Here is a 25,890-nt window from a genome sequence, read left to right on the forward strand (position 1 = left end):
AGAAGTTTCAAAAAAAAGTCCCTCTTTCTGCAGGCTTTTGGGCTCATGAGCCCTTCATCAGGATCAGGGAAAGATCGAGATGGTAAAAAGTCCCCATATGTAGGAAATAAACTTCATAAACTCTTCATTTTTGCAGAGTTTATGAAGTTTATTTCCTACATATGGAGACTTTTTACCATCTCGATCTTTCCCTGATCCTGATGAAGGGTGCATGAGCCCAAAAGCTTGTAGAAAGAGGGACTTTTTTTTTTGAAACTTCTCAGTTGGTCTAATAAAAAGGTATCATTTTGGAACCAAGAGTTATAGATTTTTGCATTTCTTTTAGAGCAGCATCAGGAATTCATCAGCTCTGAGAGAATCTGGTCACAGATGGGTCAGCATTCATCTACCTATCCCTCCTATCTAGCTATAAGTAAAGATGCATGGCTGCACCCCCTCTTCAGTCCAGATGCAACCTCCAGATGGAAACACCTTGTCTTAAACAGGAGAGATTCTGACATCAGATTGTATGTGGGGGAGAGAAAGGAATCCAATACCCAAAATGAAGAGGACTTTTTCCACTATGAATTTAACCCTTGCCTGGCAGGATAGCCAGGATGGTCAGGAAATACTCTTGCTCCTCTTCTCTGAGTGCCCTCAGTGTGACTTCAATCCTCATTTCATCACAGCAGATGCATGCACCCCTGCGTGGGATCAGAAATGTTTTAGTAAACAGTGAGGAGGAGGTTAGAAAAGCTTCTGAAAAGAAGCTGCCGGGTTCAGATTCTGCCCAGCTGCTGAGTCTGGGAAGATTTCACTGCTCTTCATGGAACAAAAGGGCGTCCCTCCCCCTGTATCACTATCTGGTGTGATTCAGCCATCCCAGGCGTTGATAGAACCATCTGCAGAATGCAAATCATTATGATTCACACATGGGTCTTCCCATCGACATTGCTGCTGTGGAACCAAACATCACAACTTCAGTCTTCTGTTGCAGTTTGTTCTGCTGACATCACATGAGCTTGCTGTGAAAGTTAATGGCCTGTATTCTCAAGGTTTGCTAATGCTAAGAGCCTACATGCAGGAAGACCTGGGGAGGGAAGAAGAATAACTTGTGAGAGCTGGAAGTCAAGGTTAAAGTGCATTAATCCAGCCATATAGCTAAAAGCTGCAATAACAAGGACTGCTACAGGCTAGAGTGTTTGGGTACATTGACTGAATTTGGAGGAGAGCACGGGACTATCATGTGGGGGCAGGGAAGAGAATATCAACCAAGATGTACTAGATCCAAAATTGTGGCCAAACCCTGTTCAGTATTCATATCCTCATTCTTAATTCTGCTATCCACAGACATTTAGTAGAGATGGATAGTAAGTCATGAGACTTATAGCACTACTTTGTGGGTGTCTGTACACCTCAGCCCTGACTTCCAAGGAATCCGTTCCTCCCCCTCTGCCAAGCTCACTCTCCCCCTCGTACATGCATGCACACACACTCTAATACAGTCACAGGTCAAACTCCTTGTTTGTTTTCCAGAAAAATGTCATCTAAGAACCAGACTCCAAAATAGAAATTACTTCCATCAGCGAGAACCTATACATGAATCAGAATCTCCTGTGAGATGAAAAGTGACAGCAATAACCTTTCTCCATGATCACAAACAAAACAAGAGGCAATAGCTGTACCTGCATCTCATTAATCCTATATAATTAATTCAGCTTCTTAAATGCAGGAATGCTGGTGCTCACTAAGAAAGGAGACCTTTATCAGGTGAAAAACATTAAAATCAGATGTCAGCTGGACTTGTGTTGCTAGCAGCAGGAGGAGATGGGCAAGTCAGCTCCAGAACTCAGGGCTTTATTTTCTATGAGAGACCTATAAAATAGTTTGGCCAAAGTCTGAAGGACCCTGTGAAATACTTTCATGTCCAGTTCACTCCTCTGCTTTTCACATCTTCATACTATTAGCTCAGTAGAACTGTCAGGGACAGTTAGAAAACTTCACACTTACCCAGTGCTGGAGTCTGTACCCACTGGTCCCGGGACACTCCTGCAGCACAGCACTCATTGGCACTTGTCTGAGATATTCATAGCTTTTTGGTCTGCGTGGTTGGGTGGAAGTCCCATGACTGCATCATTTCTCATGGCATCCATTTCTAGGACACAAAGGGATGTCTTGTGTGACAAAAGGGAAGAGGAGAGAGTAAGATGCTCACTTTTCTGAACACCTGCAATATTGTCATCTCATTTATGAGAGTATCCAAAGCATTATGTACTCCGCAGCTGGAGTACTGCATCCAATTTTGGGCTCCACAATTCAAAAAGGATGTGGAGAAGCTTGAGAGAGTCCAGAGGAGAGCCACGTGCATGATCAGAGGTCAGGAAAACAGATCTTACGATGACAGGCTGAGAGCCATGGGACTCTTTAGCCTGGAAAAGCGTAGGCTCAGGGGTGATCTGATGGCCACCTATAAATTTATCAAGGGTGACCACCAGGATCTGGGGGAACGTTTGTTCACCAGAGCGCCCCAAGGGATGACTAGGTCGAACGGTCACAAACTCCTGCAAGACCGTTTCAGGCTGGACATAAGGAAGAATTTCTTTACTGTCCGAGCCCCCAAGGTCTGGAACAGTCTGCCAGCGGAGGTGGTTCAAGCAATTTACCTTCAAGAGTAAATTGGATGCTTATCTTGCTGGGATCCTATTACCCCAGCTGACTTCCTGACCTTTGGGCAGAGGGCTGGACTCGATGGTCTCCCGAGGTCCCTTCCAGCCCTAATGTCTATGAAATCTATTATACAAACTGTCTGTCTGACTCACACATGAGTAGAGAATCGCAGCTACCCTTGGATTGGAACACAGCAGGTGTTAAAAAGAGTGCATACAGCAGATTGAGGACATCTGACAAGATTGCAGAGTGTATTCTTTAAAACTTCTCTACTGAATTCTGTCATTCTTTAAAATAAGAATGAAGTTATTTTATTTGATGTGTTCCTAATGAGGCACCAGAGACTGCTCCTAGCTGCAGCCTGCAGCTCACTTTGCTCAGCATTTTGAGATCTTTGAGGGATCCAGTCATCTCCTTATACAACCATAACAGCTACTCAATGCACAAGAAACCTGCTCTTCCAGTGCTTGCATGTCTGCCAGGTTGCAAGAACAACTTTGGTGCTGGTACTCCTGAGACATCAGAATCAAGGTAGCTGGAAGAAAAAAAGTGTCATCAGACCCACAACCCTGTGACTCTTACAACTCCTAATCAAGAGAGCTCTGACTCATGCTGCACTTGTAGATGGAGCAGCATGCCACTGCTGTCCATCCTTCTCAGAGAGGAACTGTGCTTGCCAATGGCATATAGCACCTAAGGGAATAGCAATGTACATCTGCTGCCTTCTCCCCCTTTAACAATGCCTACAATTTAACCTGAGTCTTACTCTGAAATATTTAGTTCCCTGGTAGAGGAGGTTTGAGAAGAGCCTGCACTTGACAAAGTCATAAAACTCAGAAGAAAACAAATACATGGAAAGCGCACGTCACTGCAAGAACCACAATAATGAAAAGGAGATACACGTATGAACTGTGGCTCTCCATCCTACAGAGCCCAAGAGATGCTGACAAGTGAAATTACCCAAAGTGAAGATTTTCATAAGACTAAAACATCAAGTACAGTAGACTCCCAACTTATGTGAAGTTTCTCAGGAAGGCAATATACACATATGTTGAATTCATGCAACTCTAGGTGAATTTTCCAATAGGAAAAGTGAGGGGTTGTGTTCCTTAGACCTCATATTTATGACACCAAAAGGTACCAAAATAAAGTATTGGTTGAAAGGTTTTATGTTACAAAAACATATTTATTCAGTTACACTATAAGAAATGCAAACAAAAAATACAAAAAATGGACATACAATCTTCAATCCATCCATCAATGGGGAGCCGAGTCTTCATCCAGGTCGAACACATCAAAAGATGGCGGTGATATACCTCCCCCAGAAGTGTAGGGTGGAGAGTCGGTTGATTGAGTCGAGATAGTGCTGTCCCACTTCCTGAAGAACTTGTCCAAGGTAGACTGCAACAAACAGTGTCAGTTCTCCCTGTAAAGCTCCATGTAGCAGGCATCAACTTCCTTTATCAGCCTGGCAGCTTTAGCACTTCTTTCACGATTGAAAAGAAGTCATTTTCAAAGAAGGCTAGGTAACCATCCAAATGTTTGAACACAGCCATGCCTTTCATCATGAGAATTCAGGGGGAGGGCCTTTCATTTTCTTCCATGGGCTCCTCTTCTTCATGGTGCTCCCTATCCAACTTAAGACGATCCTTGTTTGACAGTTCCTCCCTATGAGAATCAAGCAGCTCAGCCACGTTTTCCTCATTTACCTGCTCAAAGCCCACACTTAGCCATCTCAACAATCTCATGCCTTGCATCACTGATAAATTTGTCAGCAGCAAAGCCTCAAATCATTCACAACAGCAGGCCAGATGTTTTTCCAGACACCATTAAGGCACGGCTGCGTAACATCATTCCAGCTGTCTCCGATGAGCTCTATGGCCATCTTGATGTTAAATTTCTTCCAAAATGTCAAAGAATTTGTCTTTTCCTTTGACTCTGTCTCATTGATAAGCTTCTTGAAGCTCCTCCATAGATAATAGCTCTTGAAAGCTTGAAAAATGCCTTGATCCATGGCTTGGATAAGCGACATTGTGGTCAGTGGCAAGAACAGCACCTTAATGTTCTCACTGAGGTTGCTAAGACTTGAGGGGGGTGTCACAGGAGCACTGAGGTGCCCTGTTCCTAAGTAATGGAGAAGGGGAGCTGCCAATCTCCAGGGGCAGCTCAGGTGCCGGTTGCTGCGGCAACCGGGCGGGTCATGTGACCGGAAGGGGGCAGGGCCAGGCCTTTATAAACAGCCCAGGCGGAGCCCAGAAAGCAGTTCCCTTCTGGCAGCTGCAGGAGCAGGAGCTCTGCAGGAGAGCAGAGCTGATGGTTGCAGCATGACCACCCAAGCGACTACGGCATGGCTAGAGAGCCAAGGAAGCGTAGGCCGTATGTTATAAGCCAGAAGGCTTCTTGTTGTTATGATGCAGCTGCTTGGCTCGTGGTTTAGTCATTGTTATACCGGTGGACTGGGTGAGGCTATAAGGGGCAGAGGAGGCCTCATAGGACCCCGCAGTAGCGCGGGAAGGGGTCCTGGCACCGTAGAGGGCGCAGATTTGATAGGGGGCAGTGGGAAGTCCTGGAGCGAGACACCAGTGAACTGGGCAAGGCTATAAAAGGGTGTGAGGAGGCCTCACGGGGGGGCTTCCCAATAATCTGGGGGTTCCTGGTGCCCAGCGGGGCACAAAGAGCGGTGCCAGGGCAGCACAGCGTTAGGTGCCACAGAGGGCATGGCGGGCGAGCGCTGGAGAGGTGCTCGGTGTGTGGGGGTTGAGGCCCCAGCCCCAGAGGGGGCGGGGAAGCGCGGCATAGGCCCCAGAGGGGGCGGGGAAGCGCGGCATAGGCCCCAGAGGGGGCGGGGAAGCGCGGCATAGGCCCCAGAGGGGGCGGGGAAGCGCGGCATAGGCCCCAGAGGGGGCGGGGAAGCGCGGCATAGGCCCCAGAGGGGGCGGGGGGCCCTAGGTGGGGCACGTACAGTATAGAGCCACCCTGGGGGGGGGCATGTATTATTGACAGGCACCCCAAGACAGGGGCAGTCTAAAAGGTGTTCCAGAGGGCTTCTGCAGCAAAAGGAAGCCCAAGGAACCAGAGGGGCCAGATAAGGCTCTGGCTGCCTGAGCCTAACTGGACTCACATGATTGACGAGACCCAGTCGGCCTATAGGGGCCAAGTAAGGCTTAGGTCGCCTGAGCCTAATTTGATGATCATAATTGACAGGACTCAGAAGGGGCCAGGTAAGGCGCAGGCCGCCTGAGCCCAATTGATACAAATAACTAATTCAGATTGTGGAAAGGTACCAGAGAAGGGCGCTGGTTGTGGGCCAAGCCTGGGGACGCCAGAGAAGGGCGCTGGTTGTGGGCCAAGCCCGGGGGCGCCAGGTAGAGCGCAGAAGGTTAAGGACCAGATAACATCCAGGAAGAGCTGTGAGGCTTGGGGCGTGCTAAAGGGGAGCTAGGAGGCACGCACTGCCCATAAGGCAGGGGTGCATTGAGGCACCCCACTCGGAACAGGGAATAGTATTAGCGTGGTGTCCAGGGCGATAAGAGGCAGCCTCCCATATTGAACCTTATAACATCAAAGACGTGGCGGGCGAGTAGAGGGTGCTGGATTGCCTGATTGACAAGGCAGGGGGTGCTAGTGAGATCACGGCCGCTCCTAGGCCCCACCCGTGACAGGGGGAACCACACATGTCCTGGAGCATTATCAAAAAGCAGTAGAATTTTGAAAGGCATGTTTTGCTTGTCACAATAAGCCCTCAATTCCAAATGCAGCAGACTGGAAAAATAATCTTCAAACAATGATCCAGTAACCCATCCTTTCTGGTTGGCTCTTCAATAAACAGGCAGGTGCCCCTTTGCGTAACCCATAAGCGCCCAAGGGTTTTTGGCGTGGTAAACCATCAATGGTTTGAGCTTGAAGTTTCCAGCTGCGTTCACTCCAAGCAGCAGTGTGCAGCAATGCTTCGCAGCCTTAAACCCTGGGGCAGTTATCCTCGACTGAGATAAACATGCAATTTGGCATCCCTTTTCAGAAGAGTCCAGTTTTGTCCAAGTTGAAAGCTTGCCTCGGATCATAGCTTCCCTCCTCAATGGCAGCCTGTAGGATTGAAGGAAATTTGTCTGCAGCACTTCTCAGCAGCTGCTGCTTTACCCGTCAGTTAGAGATTATGAAATTCATGGCGTGCTTTAAATCTATCAAACTATCTGGCACCTGCATTAAATGGCTTGGCTTCAGGATCATCACGTTTTAACACTTCATAAATGCTATGTGCCTTTGCTTGAATCACCTGGGTCGAAAGCGGCACGTGTTCTTGATGCTGGCGCTCAATCCATGCTGTCAACATGCGTTCCATTTTCTCCATGATGGCCGACCTTGTTATGAAACACAGGCAGTAGATAAATGTGTAGCACTCTTGCAGGACTCCTTAGTTTTCTCTGCATTGTCCCAGAGAGTTGACTCAGAGCCCTGTAGCACACCTAATTTCCTTTGTCTTCTCACCTCTTTTTCATATCTCTTCACAACTTTAAGTTTTTCATCCAAAGTTATAGCTTTTCTTTTCCTTGCAGAGGCAGAAACACTTGTAGAATCACTATTAGAAGCACTCATCTTGAACACTTAAGAGGAGATGCTGCTACCACATGTCGAGGGACCCGGAGCTGGCGAGCCAAGCTCACGGTCGGTTGGTCGGTCGAGTGGTGGCAAATTGGACACGGAACAGGCGGAATTTTTGGCGTAGAGCTCTGAGGCATGGAAGCATAACGGTTTCAAAAACAAGCTGGATTTATTTAACTTACGCTTTTGACGGCGTAGGTACTGATCTTCAGTTACAGTGGACGATAACAATAAACAACAAAGGGGTCTGTTGGCCCACGAGGTTCGCAATGCTTTCTACCCCTACAAAAGGGATATTTGCGGCTGCCCACTGCTAGTCCCAGGGCTGGTCAACAGCTCATGTAAGGGATTAACGTACAAAAGACGACTGTAACGTGTCGTGATGCCAGTCCAAGTTAATGGACAACGAGTAGTCGTATATGAAGCCGAGGTCAAGAGCCGGAATGCGATGCAGCGGAGATCGGGTATGTAGGAATGAGCCGGATCGTAGTCGATATGGAACGCCGAGGTCAGTTCAAAGCCAGGTAAGCAGAAACTGGAATCAAAAAGCCGTGAAGGACGTAATCGAAGTCGGGATCAAAGCCAAGACAGTCCAGTAACCAGAAGAATCAATGCATAGCGATAAATCAAAGAGGTAAGTCGTTGTATGAGGTTGAAAGGGGAGCCGGGGAATCAGTTCCCAAACGCTCTGCCTTGCAGTCCCTGCTAAAGCAGCTTCTGCTTGCAGATAGAGCAGCTCTCTCTCTCAGATCCACTCACACCAACGACGTGCCAACAACCCACCCCAAAGATGGGGGTCAGAAAACTTTTAAAGCAACCCTTCAGCCAATTGGGGTGCTTGGTTGAAGGAATTTTCTGGACGGTGACATCATGCTCTTAGTCAACTGAGCATGTGTAAGTCTGAGCTCTGCATGGTGACTGAGCATGGGCAGGACTGAAAGTAGGTCACGGTTGATTGACAAGCCAAGAGGTCACCCAGGGGGTACATGCTGGGCACACTGTGGAATTTTCCATGACCTAGTGTTATCTGCGCATGTCAAACTTTAGCTCCCTGTATTGGCAGCACTTATATAAAATTTACTTTGACACCACAATGGTGACACTGAGACTGAGTGAGCCCCTGGAATCCTGCTTGGGAACCCAAACTGCACATAACTCCGCTGGACTCAGACTGCGCATCTCGCAAGGCTTATATACGCGAATGACACGCATCTCGGGGTATATTTTTCTGTTTGGGTGTTAATATTAATTCGTGTAAACGCAAGATACAGGTAAGTCATATGCACAAAACTGGGGTCTGCTGTATAGGTAACTTTAAAAAACATAACCAGAAATAGTAGGGGGAAGGGAAAAAAAAAATGCAGTTCAGAGTACAAACTGCGGTAGCAGATTTCAGCACCTACTGAAAGTGATCCGGGGAATTACCGTCTGCAGATCAAAAATAAGGAGAGATCTATTTGAAATGTAAGCAATGCACCCAGGTTGACATTCCCCTCATACCTTGACAATGAAGCCATGGCTAGTGCAGAAAGAAAAGCTGAGCCGAGGAACAGAAATCACAAAGACAGCAGCAGATCACATGACTCCCAAACTAATCCATCTGAATGTACCTCAGTCTTGACACGGAGAGAACAAATCCTGGGTCTACTTGGGCCTTGGCCTTTTCAGAAATTACAAACAAGTTTGTAGCCATTGCAATAATGCAGTGTTTATATGTTGTTGGCACCTATCCATCTCTCTACCATGTTTCAATAGTTACATATACACATAGCCTGATAGTATCCTAGCACTACAGTTTTTAATACATCTCCCCATTTTACAGAACTGAAGCACAACTTGCTCAAGATCACTGAGAAGGTCTATGGCAGACTTAGGACTTGAACCCCCAACTCTCAAAACACATTGTGCCCAAGTAATTGGAGTATCCCTCCCTTTTACACACCTTTTTACTTTAAACTAGCCAAAGGGTTGAAGCTCTTGTGCTGCAATTAACCAGCAACTTCAAGACCTTCTCTAAATTTTTTTACATCTATTTTTCTCCCCTACAAGGATGAACCTAGGGTGGAAAGGAGGTGCAGTGATTTGGGCATACCCCACTTTCAGTTGACCATGCTGCAGGAGCAGCAGCCATTGATATTTTTTAAGTCTCAAAAGCAAGTACAAATCCCTCCCCTGCTCAGCAGCATATCTCCTCCCCTCCCATCTTCAGCTGTCCCAGGAATGGAGGGGAGAGCTCCAGAGCTGCCCCTGTCTGCTCCACCTGAGCTTCCTGTAGACTCAGCCATGGACAACAGCAGCAGCAGCAGCAGCTTACAGCAGACAGGCAAGTTCCTCCCCACTGCCCAGTCTCCTCCCAGAGGTTCCCCGTCTGCCAGCCAGGGAGCAGGCACCAGAGAAGGGAAACCACCCACTGCCACCATGTTCCATATGCAGCCCAGCTGGAGTGGCATTGGATTTCAGATGAGTCTTCCAGCTTCCTTGGTGAATTATTCTGGCGGGTAATTATTTTCACTATTAAAATTTGTATCCTGTTTCTCATATGAACCTCCAGACATAAGCATATAGCTTCATCTTCCCATGTCTCTACACATTTGACCATTTTGTTACATATGCTTGTGCTCATTTATTGTACTTTGTGAGATGTTTCATTGTACCAACATGTGCCCTCAAGCCGTGGGCACTGCAGCAGGTGTTGAGGCTCTGTGCCAGTCAGAGGTATGAACCAGTGGCACAGCTAAACTAGTGGTATAGCCTCACATCTTCATTAGTTCCTTAGAGCATCTAACTCCAGTATACATATGGTTGGGACATCACCCCTTTGCCATGGTTTGTCAGCCCCTGGTGGTAATGATTCAGCTACTGGAATGTCCAGTTTTTTCCCCTCGCTGTCAGGTATTTTCTTCAGCTTCTCATTCCACATTTGTAGTAGTGTCTCCTAGGGTGTGTCATTAAGAGGTTGGGTGCTGGTGAGGAAGCTCCTGCCTGACTTCAGATGTTTGTGTGCTGCAGGTTGATCATACAGAAGGCGTCTCATCTTCAGTTCGTCTTGATCATTGTAATGTGCTAGGCACTGATCTTCTGAAGTCAAGCAGAGTGATGCCAGGCAGCAGGTACACACTGTTTAGGCTGATAGGCTTCAGGCATCCTGTGATGCATCAGCAGCTATCATTCAGAAATGTGCTAAGTGCCTTGACACCAATGGATCTCTCCCATACATGGCATGCATACCTTGGCAGAGGAGAAGCAGAGAGCCAGAGCAGTGGTTTGCATGACTGAAGAGCTAGCTCCTCATTTAGAGTTGCCTCCCAGCACAAGGCCCTAGCCCCACACCACCTGGGGGTGGTGCCCAGAGGCAAGGGCCAGCCTTGCAGGGCCAGCCTTGACTGAGCTGCTGCGCCAGATGGGGACAGAACCCCCAGTATCTCTATACCCACCTCACCCCAAGTTGGGGCAGAGCACAAGACTAAGCTGTGACTTATCCGGGGGGCATGGGGAAGGAGGAGGTGTGACTCCTACCGCTGCACACATCCTTGGAGACATGTGAGTGGGGGGGTGCATGCCCCCAGATCTGTGCAGGGTAGGGTGGGCTGCTGCTGCAGACTGGGGCCAGGACAGCTCTGGGCTCTTCCCAGCAGGGGGACCAGGCAGCACTGGGAGGAGGGTCAGGAGGATATGGTGAAATTTTGGGGTGGCTGAACTCCCCCCACCACCACCTGTAGCCCCCTCCCAGTGCTGCCACAACAGCCCTAGCACACAGCAACAGTCTGTCCTGCCCCATGCAGACCTAGGGGCACAAGCCACCCCATGCCTTCTGGAGTGCACATAGCAGCAGGAGCTGCACTCCCTGGACAAGCAACTCACAGCTCAGTCCTGTGCCCCACCAGCTGTGCAGCACCTGCCCCTCCCCTAGCCCCACTCCCTCTCCGCCCCTGCTGCAGTCACTGGAAGACCTCAGCTGAGCTGCCTTGCAGCCCTACCGCTGCCCTGCATTTGGGAGGGGTAAGCCCCGATAGCACCCCACTTCTGCCACCTATGCCACTGCTTCCTACTTTATAACCCTGTTTATACAACCAAAAACAGAAGTCTTGCATTTGATTGTAATAAGATTGTAATTAACATACCAAACAAAAACAATCTAGTTAGTAGGGCTGTGCGAAGTTTTGGGTGCTGATTCAATTTGGAGGAGATTTGGCCCAATTCAGTGGCCAAATCTCTGAATCCAAATCAAATTAGGGGACCAATTAAGAGGTCTGAATAGAGTCTAAGCTCTCCGTACCTTCAGAAAAGATTCAGAGAGCTTTGGTGATGTGGACAGTCCCTGCCCACTGCAACAGGGAGCTGCAGCCAGACTCAGAGCTGGTAAATAAGGGGTGGAGGAGCAGGGGCTGAAGGAGAGGGGAGGGGACCTCACCAGGCCCCATCCCTTGCCTGCTCCCCCGGCCCCCACCAATCCCCATTGCCTGCCTGCTCCCCCAGCCCCCTCCAACCCCACCCGCTCCCCCCACGGCTGCCCTGCCTGTCCCAGCTCCCGGCGCTTTAAAAAAGAGCCCATTCACTGGGTGCTGCTGAGTAGGGGGAGTGATCCCCATTGCCCCCCACTTCCCCATGCTGCATGGGGGGCTCTGCCATGAGCCCCCCTGACTTCTCCCACTCCCAGTCCCTGCCATGGCTGCCCCGCTTACCCCAGCTCCAGCCCTTTAAGAAAAACAAACAAACAAAAACAAGAAACACCCTGGGACTCATCGCTCCTGCAGCAGCCTCAGGGCTTTGGGGGGCTCCTGCAGAGCCCCCCCACGTGCGACAGGACAGCAGGGATCACTTCCCACTGGGCAGGAACAATGAGTCAAGTGCTTTTTGGTGTTTTTTCTTCAAGGGCCAGAGCTGGGGTGGGCAGAGCAGCCATAAGGGGGACTGGGACAGTAGGGGGAAGGGTTGGGGGGCTTGTGGCAGAGCCCCCCTGCATTGTAAGATAAGGGGCAGTGGGGATCACCCCACCCTGGCCTGGCAGCACCCGCTGAGTTGGGGTTCCCCCTGCCCAAGTGCTGGGAGCTGGGGTGGGCGGGGGATGGGCATGGGCGATTCAGAGCTTCAGCTAAATCAATTTGGGACAGTGATTCGAATCACCAAATCGAATCACTGTCCCCTGAACTGGCCAAATCCGAAGCGAGTACTAGCCGCTTCACACAGGCCTACTAATAAGCTCTATACCTATTGTGTAAGACCTACTTAGCTGTTCTGTCTTAGGCTCACTAGCCAAGTGTATCACTTCTTTCAGGTCATCAGTAAACGTATTACCTAATAAATTAAGAACCAGTCTTTGGAAGATCCCACTAAAAAAGCCTTTCCTGCTAACCCCACTCTCCCAACACTTAACAATTACCATATTTTTGCACATATAGTATATCCCATTTATGGCAAGCACCTCAATTTTTACAGGGGAGCCTAAAGAGGGAGGGGAAAAAAGGGTGATTTGATTAAGGATTAAGTGAATGACAGCAATTAGGGAGCTAAACCTGCTTGCAAGCTTGTTGCCAGCTCGAGGCACTAGATGGGACCTGTGGATTGAGCTGGTGCACTGGGTTTGGAGTTGCACACTGGCTCCGGAGTCAGGTGCCAGGCTTGACTGTAGCATGCAAACCAAGTTATGTTCAGGCTCTTAGCATAAATTTAGGCCTTCCCAGAACTAAGCAGTTAAATTGTACAGAGTGCCTTATGGGAAGAATGAGCGCTGTGATTGGTACAGTTGGCTAACCAGCTGCGGTAGTTTCCCTAGAAGGAAAGGAAACCAAAAATGGAATAGGACTGGAGTACCTTATCTAAAAAGATGAGGTAATAAACTTGAGGATTGGACAGTTTTAGATAAGAAAGTTACAAAAGTAGTGGATAAACGAAGAGACTGTGTGCATTTGTGTTGCCACCCTCAGAAGACAGGAGCAGCCTTGGGATTCTTGCTTCGAGTAACAAGGAATCCAGAAACTAACATCCCGCACACCCAGCAGAAGATCTGAGCCCGGTACCACCAAAGGTAGTTGTTGCAATGTCTAAGGAACTGCTTGCCAGGTTGTACTGCAAGGATAGATATCTTGTAAATAAGCCTAGGGGTTACTAATAAAGTTCACTTGAACTTTATTCAAATCAGATGAGGGGCCATGTCATTCCCTGGGTGTCTCCAGTAAAAGGAATCCTGGGGCAACAATGATCACTCCCATCCCAACCCCCTATCCAATTTCTAGCTCCGTGCTGATCCCTTTTTCTTGCATTTAATGTGCACCCCAATTTTCCCTAGATGGTTTTGGAAGAAAAGGTACATGCTATATGCAAGAAATTATGGTATATTTTGAGTTGTTCAGAATGTGTCAAAAGTTCTGGGTCAATGAAATTAGGTTTTTTTTGGTTAGATTGTTTGTTCTTGATGTTCTTTTAAAAATCCTTACTATATCCAATCTTACTGGCTGCTGATTTTTCCACTGATACCTTTAGCTTCCCTTATCAAAGGTCTGCATTTAAAATGTTAAATTTATGGTCACTGGTTTCAGTTTCCCTTTTATGCCTATTGTTTTATATTGTACTTATTTATATTGAAGCTTTCATTTCCCCTCCAAGCCCAACTGGGGGGGGAGGGGGGGGGAAAAAAAAGTACAAACGAGAATAAAACTTCTTGCAGGAAGATAGCTTTTTGAGCAAACTAATCTTAATATACGAATACTTCTTTTCCATTTTTCCACCATTTACGTTTTTCTTCCTAGTCAATTGTGTTTATTCCTATTTCTTCTATTTCCTTATCATGCTCTGACCCTACAAACACTCCCCTTGGGCTGTTAACCAGAACATTCACCCATGTGTATTCAAGATTCTTTGCTTGTCTAGCATCAGTAGATCATAGAAAATTAAGGTTGAAAGGCATTTCAGGAGGGCATCTAGTCCAACCCACTGCCAAAAGCAGAGCATCCCCAACTAGATCATTCCAGCCAGGGCTCTGTCTAGCCAGATCTTAAAGCCTTCCAAGGATGAAGTCTACAACCTCTGTGGGTAACTTGTTCCAGTGCTTTACTACCCTCCCAGTGAAAAAGTTCTCTTTATATGTAACCTAAGCTTCCCTTGCTGCTCCTTGTTCTGTTATCTGTCACCACTAAGAACACAGTCTAGATCCATCATCTTTGGAACACCCCCCCTTCAGGTAGTTGAAGGCTGCTATTAAGTCCCCTCTCAGTCTTCTCTTCTCCGGACTAAATAAGGCCAGTTCCCTCAGCCTTGTCTCACAAGTCATGTGTCCCAGCCCCCTAACCATTTTTACTGCCCTCTACTGGACCCTCTCCAATTCGTCCACATCCTTTCTGTAGTGAGGGCCCCAAAACTGGACCCAGTACTCCAGATGTGGCCTCACCAGCACCAGATAGAGGGGAATAATCACTTTCCTCAGTCTGCTGGCAACACTCCTACCAATGCAGCCCAGGATGCCATTAGCCTTCTTCACAACAAGGGCACACTGTTGACTCATTCAGCTTACCGCCCACTGTCGCCCCCAGGTCCTTTTCTGCAGAGCTGCTGCTTAGCCAGTCAGTCCCCAGCCTGTACAGGTACATGGGATTGTTCTGTCCTAAATACAGAACTTTGAGCTTCTCCTTATTGAATCTCATGAGATTTCTTTTGGGCCAGTCTATCTACTTACTCCCCGTGGATTAATGTCATCCACAGATTTGCTGAGGGTGTACTCCATCCCATCTTCCAGGTGACTGATGACATTGAACAAAACTGGCCCCAAGACCAAGCCCTGGAGCACTCTACTTGATACCAGCTGCTAACTAGACATTAAATCACTGACTACTACCCTCTAAGCCTGAAGATCTAGCCAGTTTTCTATTCACCTTGCAGACAATTTCCCCTCCGTACCTTCAGGTGCATCACATCCAACCCCATGCACTTGTACACATCCATCTTTTCTAAATAGTCCCTAACTTGTTCTTTCACCACTGTCAGCTGCTCACCTCCTCCCCGAACTGTGCTGCCAGGTGCAGTAGTCTGGGAGCTGACCTTGCCTGTGAAAACTGAAGTACAAGAGGCATCAAGTACTTCAGATTTTTCCACATTCATCACTAAGTTGCCTCCACCATTCAGCAAGGGATCCGCACTTGCCCTGGTCTTCCCCTTGTTGCCGACATACTTGCAAAAATCCTTTCTGTTGCCCTTCACATCTCTTGCTAGCTGCAACTCCATCTGTGCTTTGTCCTTCCTGACTTCATCCCTGCATGCCCAAGCAATAGTCATATTCCTCCCCAGTCATTTGTCCAAGTTTCACTTGGTGTCAGCTTCATATTGGTGTTTTAGCTCACTGAAGAGTTCCCTGCTAAGCAGAGCTAGTCTTCTTCCATATTTGCTAGTCTTTCTGTTCATTGGGATGGCTTGTTGCTGCACTTTCAGTAAGGTTTCTTTAAAATACAGACTCCTATCCCCCTCAGCCTGGTCAAACAGGGGGTCCTGCCCATCAGGTCCCCAAGTTAAAGTCTACTTTTCTGAAGTCGGGGTGCTTGTACACTTGATAGAGGTTTAGTCCCCTAAATTGAAATGGTAGGTTAATTGTGATAATTAAAAACCCACTGTTTTGACTTAGGGGCTTCTGTCACCGTCACAGCAAGGGGCCTGATCCTTTTTGTTTTTTTTCATAAAACCCGTCCACCTCTCGTGCAGCCAGAGGGTGAACTGCCAGTGGGCTGAGCAGCCCCCGAGCTGCAGGGGGGCCTGGTTCTTCCCTCCCTGGTGGCAGCACCCTTAGGGCCACCCAGGTGGGCTGCCCTAGCTGGGACTCGGGGAACAGTTGGATTGGTCTGGGTGCTGCCTCCAAGCTGAGCTGGCCTCTGGCCTGCTAGCAACCCACTGGGTGGCTCAGGGAGGAGCTGTACCACCACCAAGTTGGGAAGACCCGGGGCCCCCCACAGCTCAGGGCCTGCTGGCAGCTCACTCACCACCGCAAAACAAAAGATGGGCCCCTCACCAGTTTTCCTCTTCCAGTGGAGCCTGCCTGCACAAGCTGCCAGTGGGCTGAGTGGTTCCTGAGCTGCAGAGGACCCTGGTCCTTCCCTCCATGGCAGCAATGCCCCTCGGGGCCACCTGAGTGGGCTGCTGGTAGGCTGGATGCTGCCCCAGCTCAAAAGGCAGCACCCGGCCAAATCCAACTCTTCCTCAAGACTGCCTGGGAAGCAGCACCCTGTACACTGTCCCCACTGTCTGGGACCACCTAGGAATGGGCTGGCTTGCCCCTGGGGCAGCACAGGAAGATGGCAGGTGGGTGGGTATGCTGGTGACCAGGGAAAGCAGCAGGGACAGTGCACTGGAAGCCTGGGCAGGCTCAGGGAAGCTCAGGCTCAGCGGGCTTCCAGCACTCTGTGCATCATCCCCTCCACCTTCTCCAGCTGCCAGCACACCCAGCCACCCTCCTGACACTTCCCTGCACTATCCCAGGGGCAAGCCAGCCCATTCCAGGTGGACCCAGGCAGCAGTAAAGCAGCAGGGACAATGCATGCAGCTCTGGAAGCCCTGGAGAGCTCAGGGACAAGTTGGACCTGGCGGGTGCTGCCTCTGAGCTGGTGCAGCCCCCAGTCCACTATCTGCCTGGCCAGGTGCCACCAGGGGACTCCGCCACCACAGAGAAGGACTGGGGCCCCCACAACTCAGCAGGAGGCCACCAGCACACCCTGCAGCCATGGGAGAGGTGGGCAGGCTCTGCGAAAAAAGAAAGGATCAGGCACCTTGCCGCCTCTGCCTTCAGTCTCCCTCTCCCACAGCCCAGGTGCAAGCTGTCAGATCAAAGGCTGCAACGTTGCAAGTGTAACTAGGTTGCAAACTAAAAACTACATGGGGATGTAGCTTGAGTTTGTTACTTTGCAAACTAAATCCCAAAAAAACCTGTATGTGTAAAATGTGACAATTAAACTGCAAAAAATGGGCAATTTTCATCACATGTACAAGCACCCCAGGGTCCTTCCTCTCTTGCTCGCCATGCTTCCTTTCCTTAGGATCCTGAACTCAATCATCTCATGGTTGCCACTGCTCAAGTTGTCATCCACTTCTACATTCCCCACCAAGTGTTGCCTGTTTGTGAGCAGCACGGCACCTAGTTAGCCTCTCCAATACCTGCATCTGTCCCCAACACTCTCCAAAAACTTCCTGGATTGCCTGCGCACTGCTGTATTGCCCTCCCAGGAGATGCCAGGGTGATTGACGTAAGACCAAGAGGCTGTGATTGGGAAACTTCCATTAGCTGTTTAAAGAAAGCCTCATCCACCTTACCTTCCTGGTCTGGTGGTCTACAGCAGAGACCCAGCACAATGTCACCTTTGTTGCTCTCCCCTCTGACCCTAACCCTGAGACTTTGACAGACCTGTCACCAGTTTCATACTGGAGCTCTGAGCAAACATACAGCTCTTTTACAGAAAGGGCAACTCCTCCTCCTCTTCTTCTCCCCTGCTTGTTCTTCCTGAACAGTTTATATTAGGGGTGGGTAAAATACAGACTTTGGGCCAGATGTGGCCTACAGCTCTACATGGGGCTGAACCCTGCCCACTCCTGTCTGCGCTGCACTGTTTGTGGTCTGGCCCCAGCAAATGTACACAGCTTTCCAGCAGGGCTGCTCCCCATGTGGCTGCAGCCACCCGGGTACTGCTCAGCTCCCCATGCCTCCAGCCCCTGCTGTGCCACTCTGGGCAGCAGGCAGCGTGGAAAAGTGATGGTGACCATGGGGACAAGTGCTGGGCACCACATGCCCAGCCAGGTGGAGGGGCAGGGGGAGGCAACTGGGTGACTCCCTCACCAACACTCAGGAGTCCAGCTCCTGGTCACCTTCTACCCACTCAGCCACCCACAGATGGCTGCTCATCACACCAAGCCAGTAGAGTGGGTAGAAGGTGGCCAGGAACTGAAGCTGAAGCCCCATGTGCTGTGGCAGCAGCTGCCTACCCCCCACCACCCAGAGCAGCACACCAGCGGCAGGAGGAGAAGGGGACCACTGGAGGCGAGGGGACTCAAGCAGTACCTGGGAAGCTGCAGCCCAGCCAGGAAGCTGGGCAGACTGGCTGCAGCTGAGGCTATCCAGCAGGCGTGGGCAGGAATGCAGTGTGGGTTGCCCCAGGAAGCAGTGGGCGAGGCTCGGCCCCATGTGGGGTGCTACAGGGGCATCCACAGGCCAGATGAGGATTGGCGGGGGGAGGGTTGGGAGGGGCGGGGGCAGGAGTGGAATGCACCTGCACCTGCACCAGCACCACCCTGGCAAGCCCTGCTGCATGTGCCCTCTGCTCCCCTCCCCTCTGGCCAGCTCCTGGGACCTAATGCATGGGCACCCCCTGCCCCCACACATGTGCACACCCATTCCCCACATGGATACACACACCCCACCCCTCCCCACACACAAGAGCATGCATCAAATGCATTTTCCCCCAATTTTCAGTAATGCTAACTAAATCATTATTTTTTTTCCATAAAGAAACTTTTCTAATTTTAAATTTGTGCTCCAGGCTCCTAGCATTGGGTTATAGCAGTATTTTTAACATTAGGGACCATGACTACAAATGAGGTCTTAAGACCCTTTCAGTAGGTTTGTTAGCACCCATCAGTTTCATATTTCAGAGAATCATATGGGGCTAGGGTGGAAGTATTGTTTTCTGTGAGCACAGGGTCTGAGTACAAATATATTTGAGAGCCACTTGGCTCAAGCCATTACAGAATTTCTGCTCTCTTGGGCAATTAAGCTTTTTTATATCCCACAATCATGTTATTAATGTAGGAAAGTGTCCAAATCAATCGTAACTGGAGCAAGTATTCAAAGCACTATAGAGCATTTATGTAATATAAAGGCATCAAGCAACTGTTCCTATAAGAATAGCACGCTACACTTCTAGAGCATATCCCAGTGGAGTATCAGTACTTTAGAGAAACAATGCTCAGAGCCCTGTGAGGTCAGTCGTTATCCCCATTGTATAGACTGGGAAATCAGGGCAGGGAAGTCCAAGTTAGCAAGGTTACAAATAAAAGTGAGCACTATTGCTCTAGTACACATAAGACCTTAAAAGAAACTCAAATAACTGGCAGGTGCAGGGATGGGATTGCCGAATACCAAGCTGCTGATTTTTACTGGAAGTTACAGGACTCTTTCCTCTTACTTGTACCCCAATGCACTCAGAAAACGGACACTACACTACAGTGCACTTTAAAAGTGATTCTTTAAATCAACACGTGCTTGACAAAGACCACAGGAAATAGCAGTTTTAGACTGGAGCGCTAAGGTGGTATTCTCTTTTGAAGCAGAGGAAGTTAAAACAAGAGTATGCAGGAGAGGAGGAGGGAAGATGAAGCGGTAAAGAAAATTTCCAAACTGATTATGCAAAAATGTGCTGTTAAACAGACAAACGGTTCTGCAAGAGGTTTTCACACTCTAATACGCAAGAGCAGAGCATTCAATGATGGCATCACTCAAGTTCATGGAAGCAAACTGCCAGGAAACAACCCTAGCAGAGATGGAGGGGAAATTGCTAACTGAAATACATGTGCCAGTCAGAGGTGCTATGTTGATATTGTATAAGCAGTCACTGGTGGCTCACAGATTCCACATAATATAGCTATTAATAACACTCTTCTTTCTAAATCAATTTCCCTTCCTTGCATAACCTCATTGTTCTCTTCATATTAGAGACATATGCCGTTTTGAGCTTGTCCTGACCAACAGAGGGGGAAAGAGAGAGAGAGGGGGAAAAAAAAAAAAAATCACCTCAGTAGCCAACTACAGTAAAAGCTGCGTTATCTGGCACTTTATCAGCCAAAAAGCTCCACTAACTGGCATCCGAGGGACACGGTAAAAGCGAAACCAGAAGCCCCACTTCCGGTTTCGCTGCCACGAGCCAAGTTCTTCTTCATTACTTCTATGGCCCACGGCCTGGGGTAAAGCAGCCTGCGCAGGGCCCCCCCCGTCCCCCAGCACACTGACACTGGGGAGTGCACCAGACGGTGCACATTTGGTTAACTGACATATTTGATTAACTGGCATCCCCCATTCCCAGGGGATGCCGGATAACAGAGCTTTTACTGTATATAAAGTTATTCATTTCTGGAGCATCACAAGTAAAATATCAATGAACAGTATTCAGAATACCCCTGTGAAAGCAGAGGACATTACCTCCATCTTACAGATATGGAGCCAAGGCACGGAGAGCTAAATGTCAGCATTGTCAAAGGCCGTGTGTAGATGAAACAAGGAGTGTGTGCACGACACTTTAAAGCAAGCTAAATGCTTTTGCACTGCTTTAATGGTGTCAGTGTTTGCACGCCTCAGTGGCATATTGCACATTAATTCCAGGTGCTGTAGGAAATTCGGCAGCATAATGTGCCTTAAATGACTTGGGGTGCAGCAAACTAAAACTCCTCGAAGGAGTTTTAGTTTGCTGCCCTACAGCCGTGGAGCAAAAAACCGGGCTCTCTGCTCCACGTCTCTGCAGGAAGCCCTCTAGGCAGCCTGGCAGCAGCCCGGGAAAGCAGCTCCACTTAAGAAAAGCTGCGAGTCTGATTTTTTTATTCCTGCCCTGGAGTCTGCCTGTCTGCCCGAGCTGCAGGAGGGGCCAGTGCTTTCTTCCATGACTGCAGTGTCCCCCAGGACCACTCGAGCCCCTCCCCCAGACACACACACTCCCTCAAATTGGCCGAATCCGAAGCGAATACCAGCCGCTTTGCACCGGCCTACTATACACCCCTAATTCATTCCCACGGAAGGCCCATGTGATATAATGTATAAGGCAGGTATCCTTTGGGGAAGACATATGTGAGCATGTTCATGATGTGTTTATCTGTAAGGGTCAGAGTCAAGGTTGCAAGGGTAAGGTTAAAAGGGTAAAACTTTGCAGTGCCCAAATCTTTGAGCACCTGACACAAATGTTTTTTAAATGTTGTTTTTTTCTGTGCTTAATATGGACAAAAGCATCCTTCTTAATATTCCTCCAGGCATTCAAGAGACTGTTACCTAAGATCACACTCAGTCTGGCAACAATCCAACCCAACTCTGGAAGTTGTGTCAAGTTTCAAGATCCAATATTAAGGCATCCCTGTAGACTACCCCTCACTGTAGTATGTTCAGAAATCCCTTAGCGTTACAGGCCACAAACACAATAAGCCCACCAGCACCAATCCCACAACTCCCAGTTCCTCATTTGCAGCCCTTCTGCATCCCACTTCCCATGTCTGCTCCCCATAATTACAGCCAAGCATAGGAGACACAGGAAGCTTCCCGTTTCTTTAGGCAAGTCTTCTAGGAGTTTGCGTTTTCATAAACTCTCTCTTTGTTTGGCATTGCAGCTGCTGCAGATTCATATGGGTGGGAGTGGTGCTTCATGAGATTAGGGATAGTTGGAAGTGACCCTTAGGACTGATTGAAAATAGCACTACAGCCATACCCTCAGAGTCTAATTTAAACACCCTTTGAAGCCAACTGCAGGACAGCAATTCATTTCTCTGTGTATTGGCTTTAACCCAGAGTTACTTCGCTTACCAGTGAAAGAGGAGAAAAGGATAATCCTGATTAAAGCAACAAATGAACTTTTCAGGCAAGGGTCCTATATGGGAAAGCAATAAGTATGGAAGAGCTGCAGCACATCCCACACATGACCTTTCTCTAGGCACTATAGCTCCATGTTGGGTTTGGTTAAATTTTGTTTGAGTCATTTCAGGGGAAGGACCACTGCATTTCCATGCTTAGGAGGTTCCAAACCTTGGTTTCATGTTCTGTCATGCATTCAGTTACTAATCTTTCAGTCTTTCGACTTGAAAGATCAGCTAATGAGGTGGAAATGACAGAGAGCAAGCAAATGGCTCACACAGTGCCTATTACAAACTATTCTAATTATATCTCCCAGCCCAATAACAACATGATTTTCTCAACAGTGTAGTTTACTCTAGTCTCACCGAGAGATGCAATGTAGCAGGCTTTATCCCTCATCTTTCTGAGGAGAGGAAGAACATCCAAGCTAAGTTTGGTCTTATTATATTGGTATTCCAGGGGATGGGGAAGAAGAGGTGAATAAGCATCAGTGTGCCTGCCTGGTACCTTAGCTGCATTCATGCACATAGCAGTATTTCTCAGCAGCCTTTATTGGTTTCTATTCTGAATCTAAGGTGCAAGTTTGACCTAGAAAGCTCTAAACAGCTTGAACTCTTGTAACTTAAGAAACTGCCTCATAACCTCCTACCACCTTGCCAGCTGTGAAAAGAAGAGGCACTTGAAGCCACGTTCTACTCAGTGTAAAAGAAAGCGCGGTTAGGAGGAAGCAGGGGCCTAGTATCCAACTAAGTTCAACTCAGCTCCAGAATGAGCTTCTGGACTAACCAAAATCTGGGGGGTACATCAGTGTATGTAGGCTTTTGAAGGGATGCAGATTTGCATGAGAGGAAAGAGATTAGTGATCTAGGAAGCATTTCTAACTGGGAGGCCCTAACCTTTGAATAGACCCTTTTCCATTCTTTGTAAGAATCTACATGAAAAAAGTTTAGAAGCCGTCTTACAAGCAAAGCTACATTTGCCAGGTTGCTTGTTATTTCTAATTAAATTTAGAGCTGGAAAGGTGGAACCATAACCAATATTGGTGTGTAACCAGCAGCATGCTTCCCATGGACACCAAAGCCTTCATACACCACTGTCAGTAAGGTATTTATTGTCAATGGAGGTCCAGGCTCTGAAATCTGTCATATCCACAGCACAAGCAGCAGCAACATAAGCTTTCTGACTGATGCAGTAGTACTTCCAAAAACTGGGGACAAGATGCTAGTCAGAGTCATAACTGGGTAGCTCTGTGCCTAGGCAATGGAAAAGCATGGGGCAGTGGCTGGAGCCAGGCTGCTGGTGGTAGTGTGGTGACCAGGAAAGCAGCAATGGTGGCTGCTACTTTTGCACGCATCCTCTTCCCTGACCAAGGCAGCACCTAGGGCTGGTGCCCCAGTTGCTCTGCTTAGTTACACTAATGGTGCTAGTACATTAAGGGGTGTGAAAGAAGTTCAGTATCCAATAGTCCTCAAAAACTGTTGCTGATCTGGCAAAGGTTCTCTTTATATAGAAGCTTTCAGCTTATTCATAAAAACTATCTTACAGGCTATAAACAAGAAATACTTTGCAGTTCCGTAGCACTTATCACCAGTCAGAGACTACAAAAGGGCTTCACAGAAGAAGCCACCCTCCCCATTTTATAAGTGAAGAACCTGAGGCATGCAACACAGTGAAGCGTCTTGGCCCAAAGCCACTCAATAGACAAGTGTTAGAGCCAGGAAAGTAGCCATGTTTCTAGGTTTCCCCATCACAGAAGCATGATGCCATCTCCACTAAGTCACCATTTCCATTGATAAAAGTAATTGATTTCTAAGCAAAGTTGAACCATTGATGTACAAGGGCACAGGTCCCCTTGCCAAGCCCAAGCCATAATATTCAAGCAAGCAGATCCCATTAGAGTCTTTTTTGTTTCCCCATTTCACAGCCAAGGGAAAGAAAGGAATACTCCACCCTCTGATTATGTAGGAATGGTGATGCTGTGGAAAAAGCACTAGCTAAAACTCAGGGCTGCTCTTGAAAGTGCAGTTGTACAAATTTCCTGCCACACAGCACTGCCAAGGCACCTTTAATATGAACCCTGTTCAGCACAGTAAGCAAATACATTGGTTGCTTAATTCCACAGGCTTTTCCCTCAAGTCAATCAAGGAAAAAAAATCCCTCCCCTCACCCTTGTGACAGCTGCCCAGTGCCACGGTTTGTCATTCTTCATGGTACCTGTTCACCCACTGGCTTTATTCTCATCGCAAAAGGTGGGGTGGGGAAGAAGAGGCTGCGATATATTTGAACAGAAACCAATGTGCTCAGAGAAACTGGCAAAAGCTAAGATCAGATAAACTCCAGCAGGAGGCACCACAGCTTGAGACCATACATGAAATGACTGTGGGGGATGGGTGGGGAGAAGCAAAAGAAAATGGCAGCAAGCAACCAAAGGACTTGTGTACTAGCAGCAAATGTTCTGTTGTAGGTGAGCCACCCTGCAGTCAGACTAAAGAGACGCAGAGGGCAGAAATCTGTCTGGCTGACGGTTAACAGGCAGGCACTGGAAGGGAGTCAGGGAAGAAGAGAAGCAACTTAATGGGAAGCAACCACAGCAGGCTGCCCCAAAACAGAACAGCCACAAACCAGTTTGCAATAATCAGTTGATACCATGTACAGAATAGGGTTTACCATTTGCCCTCCCCCCACCCCCTTGCAAAAGCTCCTTTCGGGAGGCTCCTAGTAATGACTGAAGATGGGGCAGAACCCAACAGCCTTTTCCAAGATCCTTCTGGTGGCAAATGCTAAGGAGTAAGAGAAACCAGTTCTTGAACCCAGCTAATAGATAGAGAGTAGGTGAAGAGGAGAATTGGAGGCCACAGATTAGTAAAGAGAGTTTACACAAAGCACCAAACACTGCAATTTCTGAAAAGAGGCATTTTCCCCACAGAGTAAATGCCTGTTTCATATCTCCTCCTTTCAAAAAAGCTGGGAAGCCCTAGTATAATCCATAACTACATGGCATGCAGAGACCCACATATCCACCTGCTAACTCAAGACAAGCTTATCACATTGCTGCCAATTGGATCAGTGAGTTCACTCTGCATCTTGTGTTCCCATGCAACAACAGATGCGTGAGACTGCACAGACCCCAAATACAATCCACCCAGCCCTGTCCAAGAGTCTTCATGTGGTTGTTTTTGCTGCTGTCACCTATTCAATTTACAGGAAATTGTGCCACATCAAAAATAACAGTAGCAGTTCTCTCACTAGATGATGTGTAGTCAGAGGCTATATTACAAAGCAGTAATGGATGAAAATAAGCTTTATAACCCTCTCCAGCACTCCCCTATGCTCCAATATTATTGTTCGATATTTGCACTGCCATTGCAGGCAGAAGACTGTCAGGATGGAAGCCACCTCATGCTTGGCTTACAGGAAGACAAGAAGCCAAATTAAAAAGAAAGAAGTTGCATCTAGGACACAAATATCACACCAAATTTTAGAAACTGGTGCAGAAAAAATAAATGCAATACTCTCCTCCCCCACCCCACCCCCGCCCAAGCAATAGTATAATTAAGGGGAGGGTGATGGATGTAGCAGTCCCTGTGCCAAATGGGAGAAGCAGGGGAGAAACCGGGCAAAGCAGGGGCAAAGCTGCTCCTGCCACCACTGCCCTATGCATGGCTGCTGCCTGGGGTACAGAACTATGAAGCTATGCCTTTGCCTTTAAGGTACCTGCTGGCTGGTGATGGCTGAAAGGCATTCTGGCAGATGTGGGTTTTCAGAAGACATCCAAGCGAACAGAAGCCTACATCGCACATTTTCCTTGACACAGAACTGTTTCTTACCCCATCAAGCGTTTCCTCAGAGCAAAGCAAGCCGTTGAGGTCATGATGCTTCTGAGCCGAGAAAAAAAACAAAAAACAAGCCAACAAAAAAAAAAACCAAAAGAAAAAAGAAAACCCAACAATGCCAGGTCCCCAGTCAGGTTCAAGGACAAAATCTTTCATTTAGTCATTACTCCCCTTGGACGCAACATAAAACTCCTAGCAACAAGACAATCCCACTACAAGCCTACCTGGCCACAGAGGATGCAG

This window comes from Crocodylus siamensis, chromosome 5, assembly GCF_052110815.1.
Source record: "Crocodylus siamensis isolate JL-2025a chromosome 5, ASM5211081v1, whole genome shotgun sequence".
In the NCBI taxonomy this organism is placed as follows: Eukaryota; Metazoa; Chordata; order Crocodylia; family Crocodylidae; genus Crocodylus; species Crocodylus siamensis.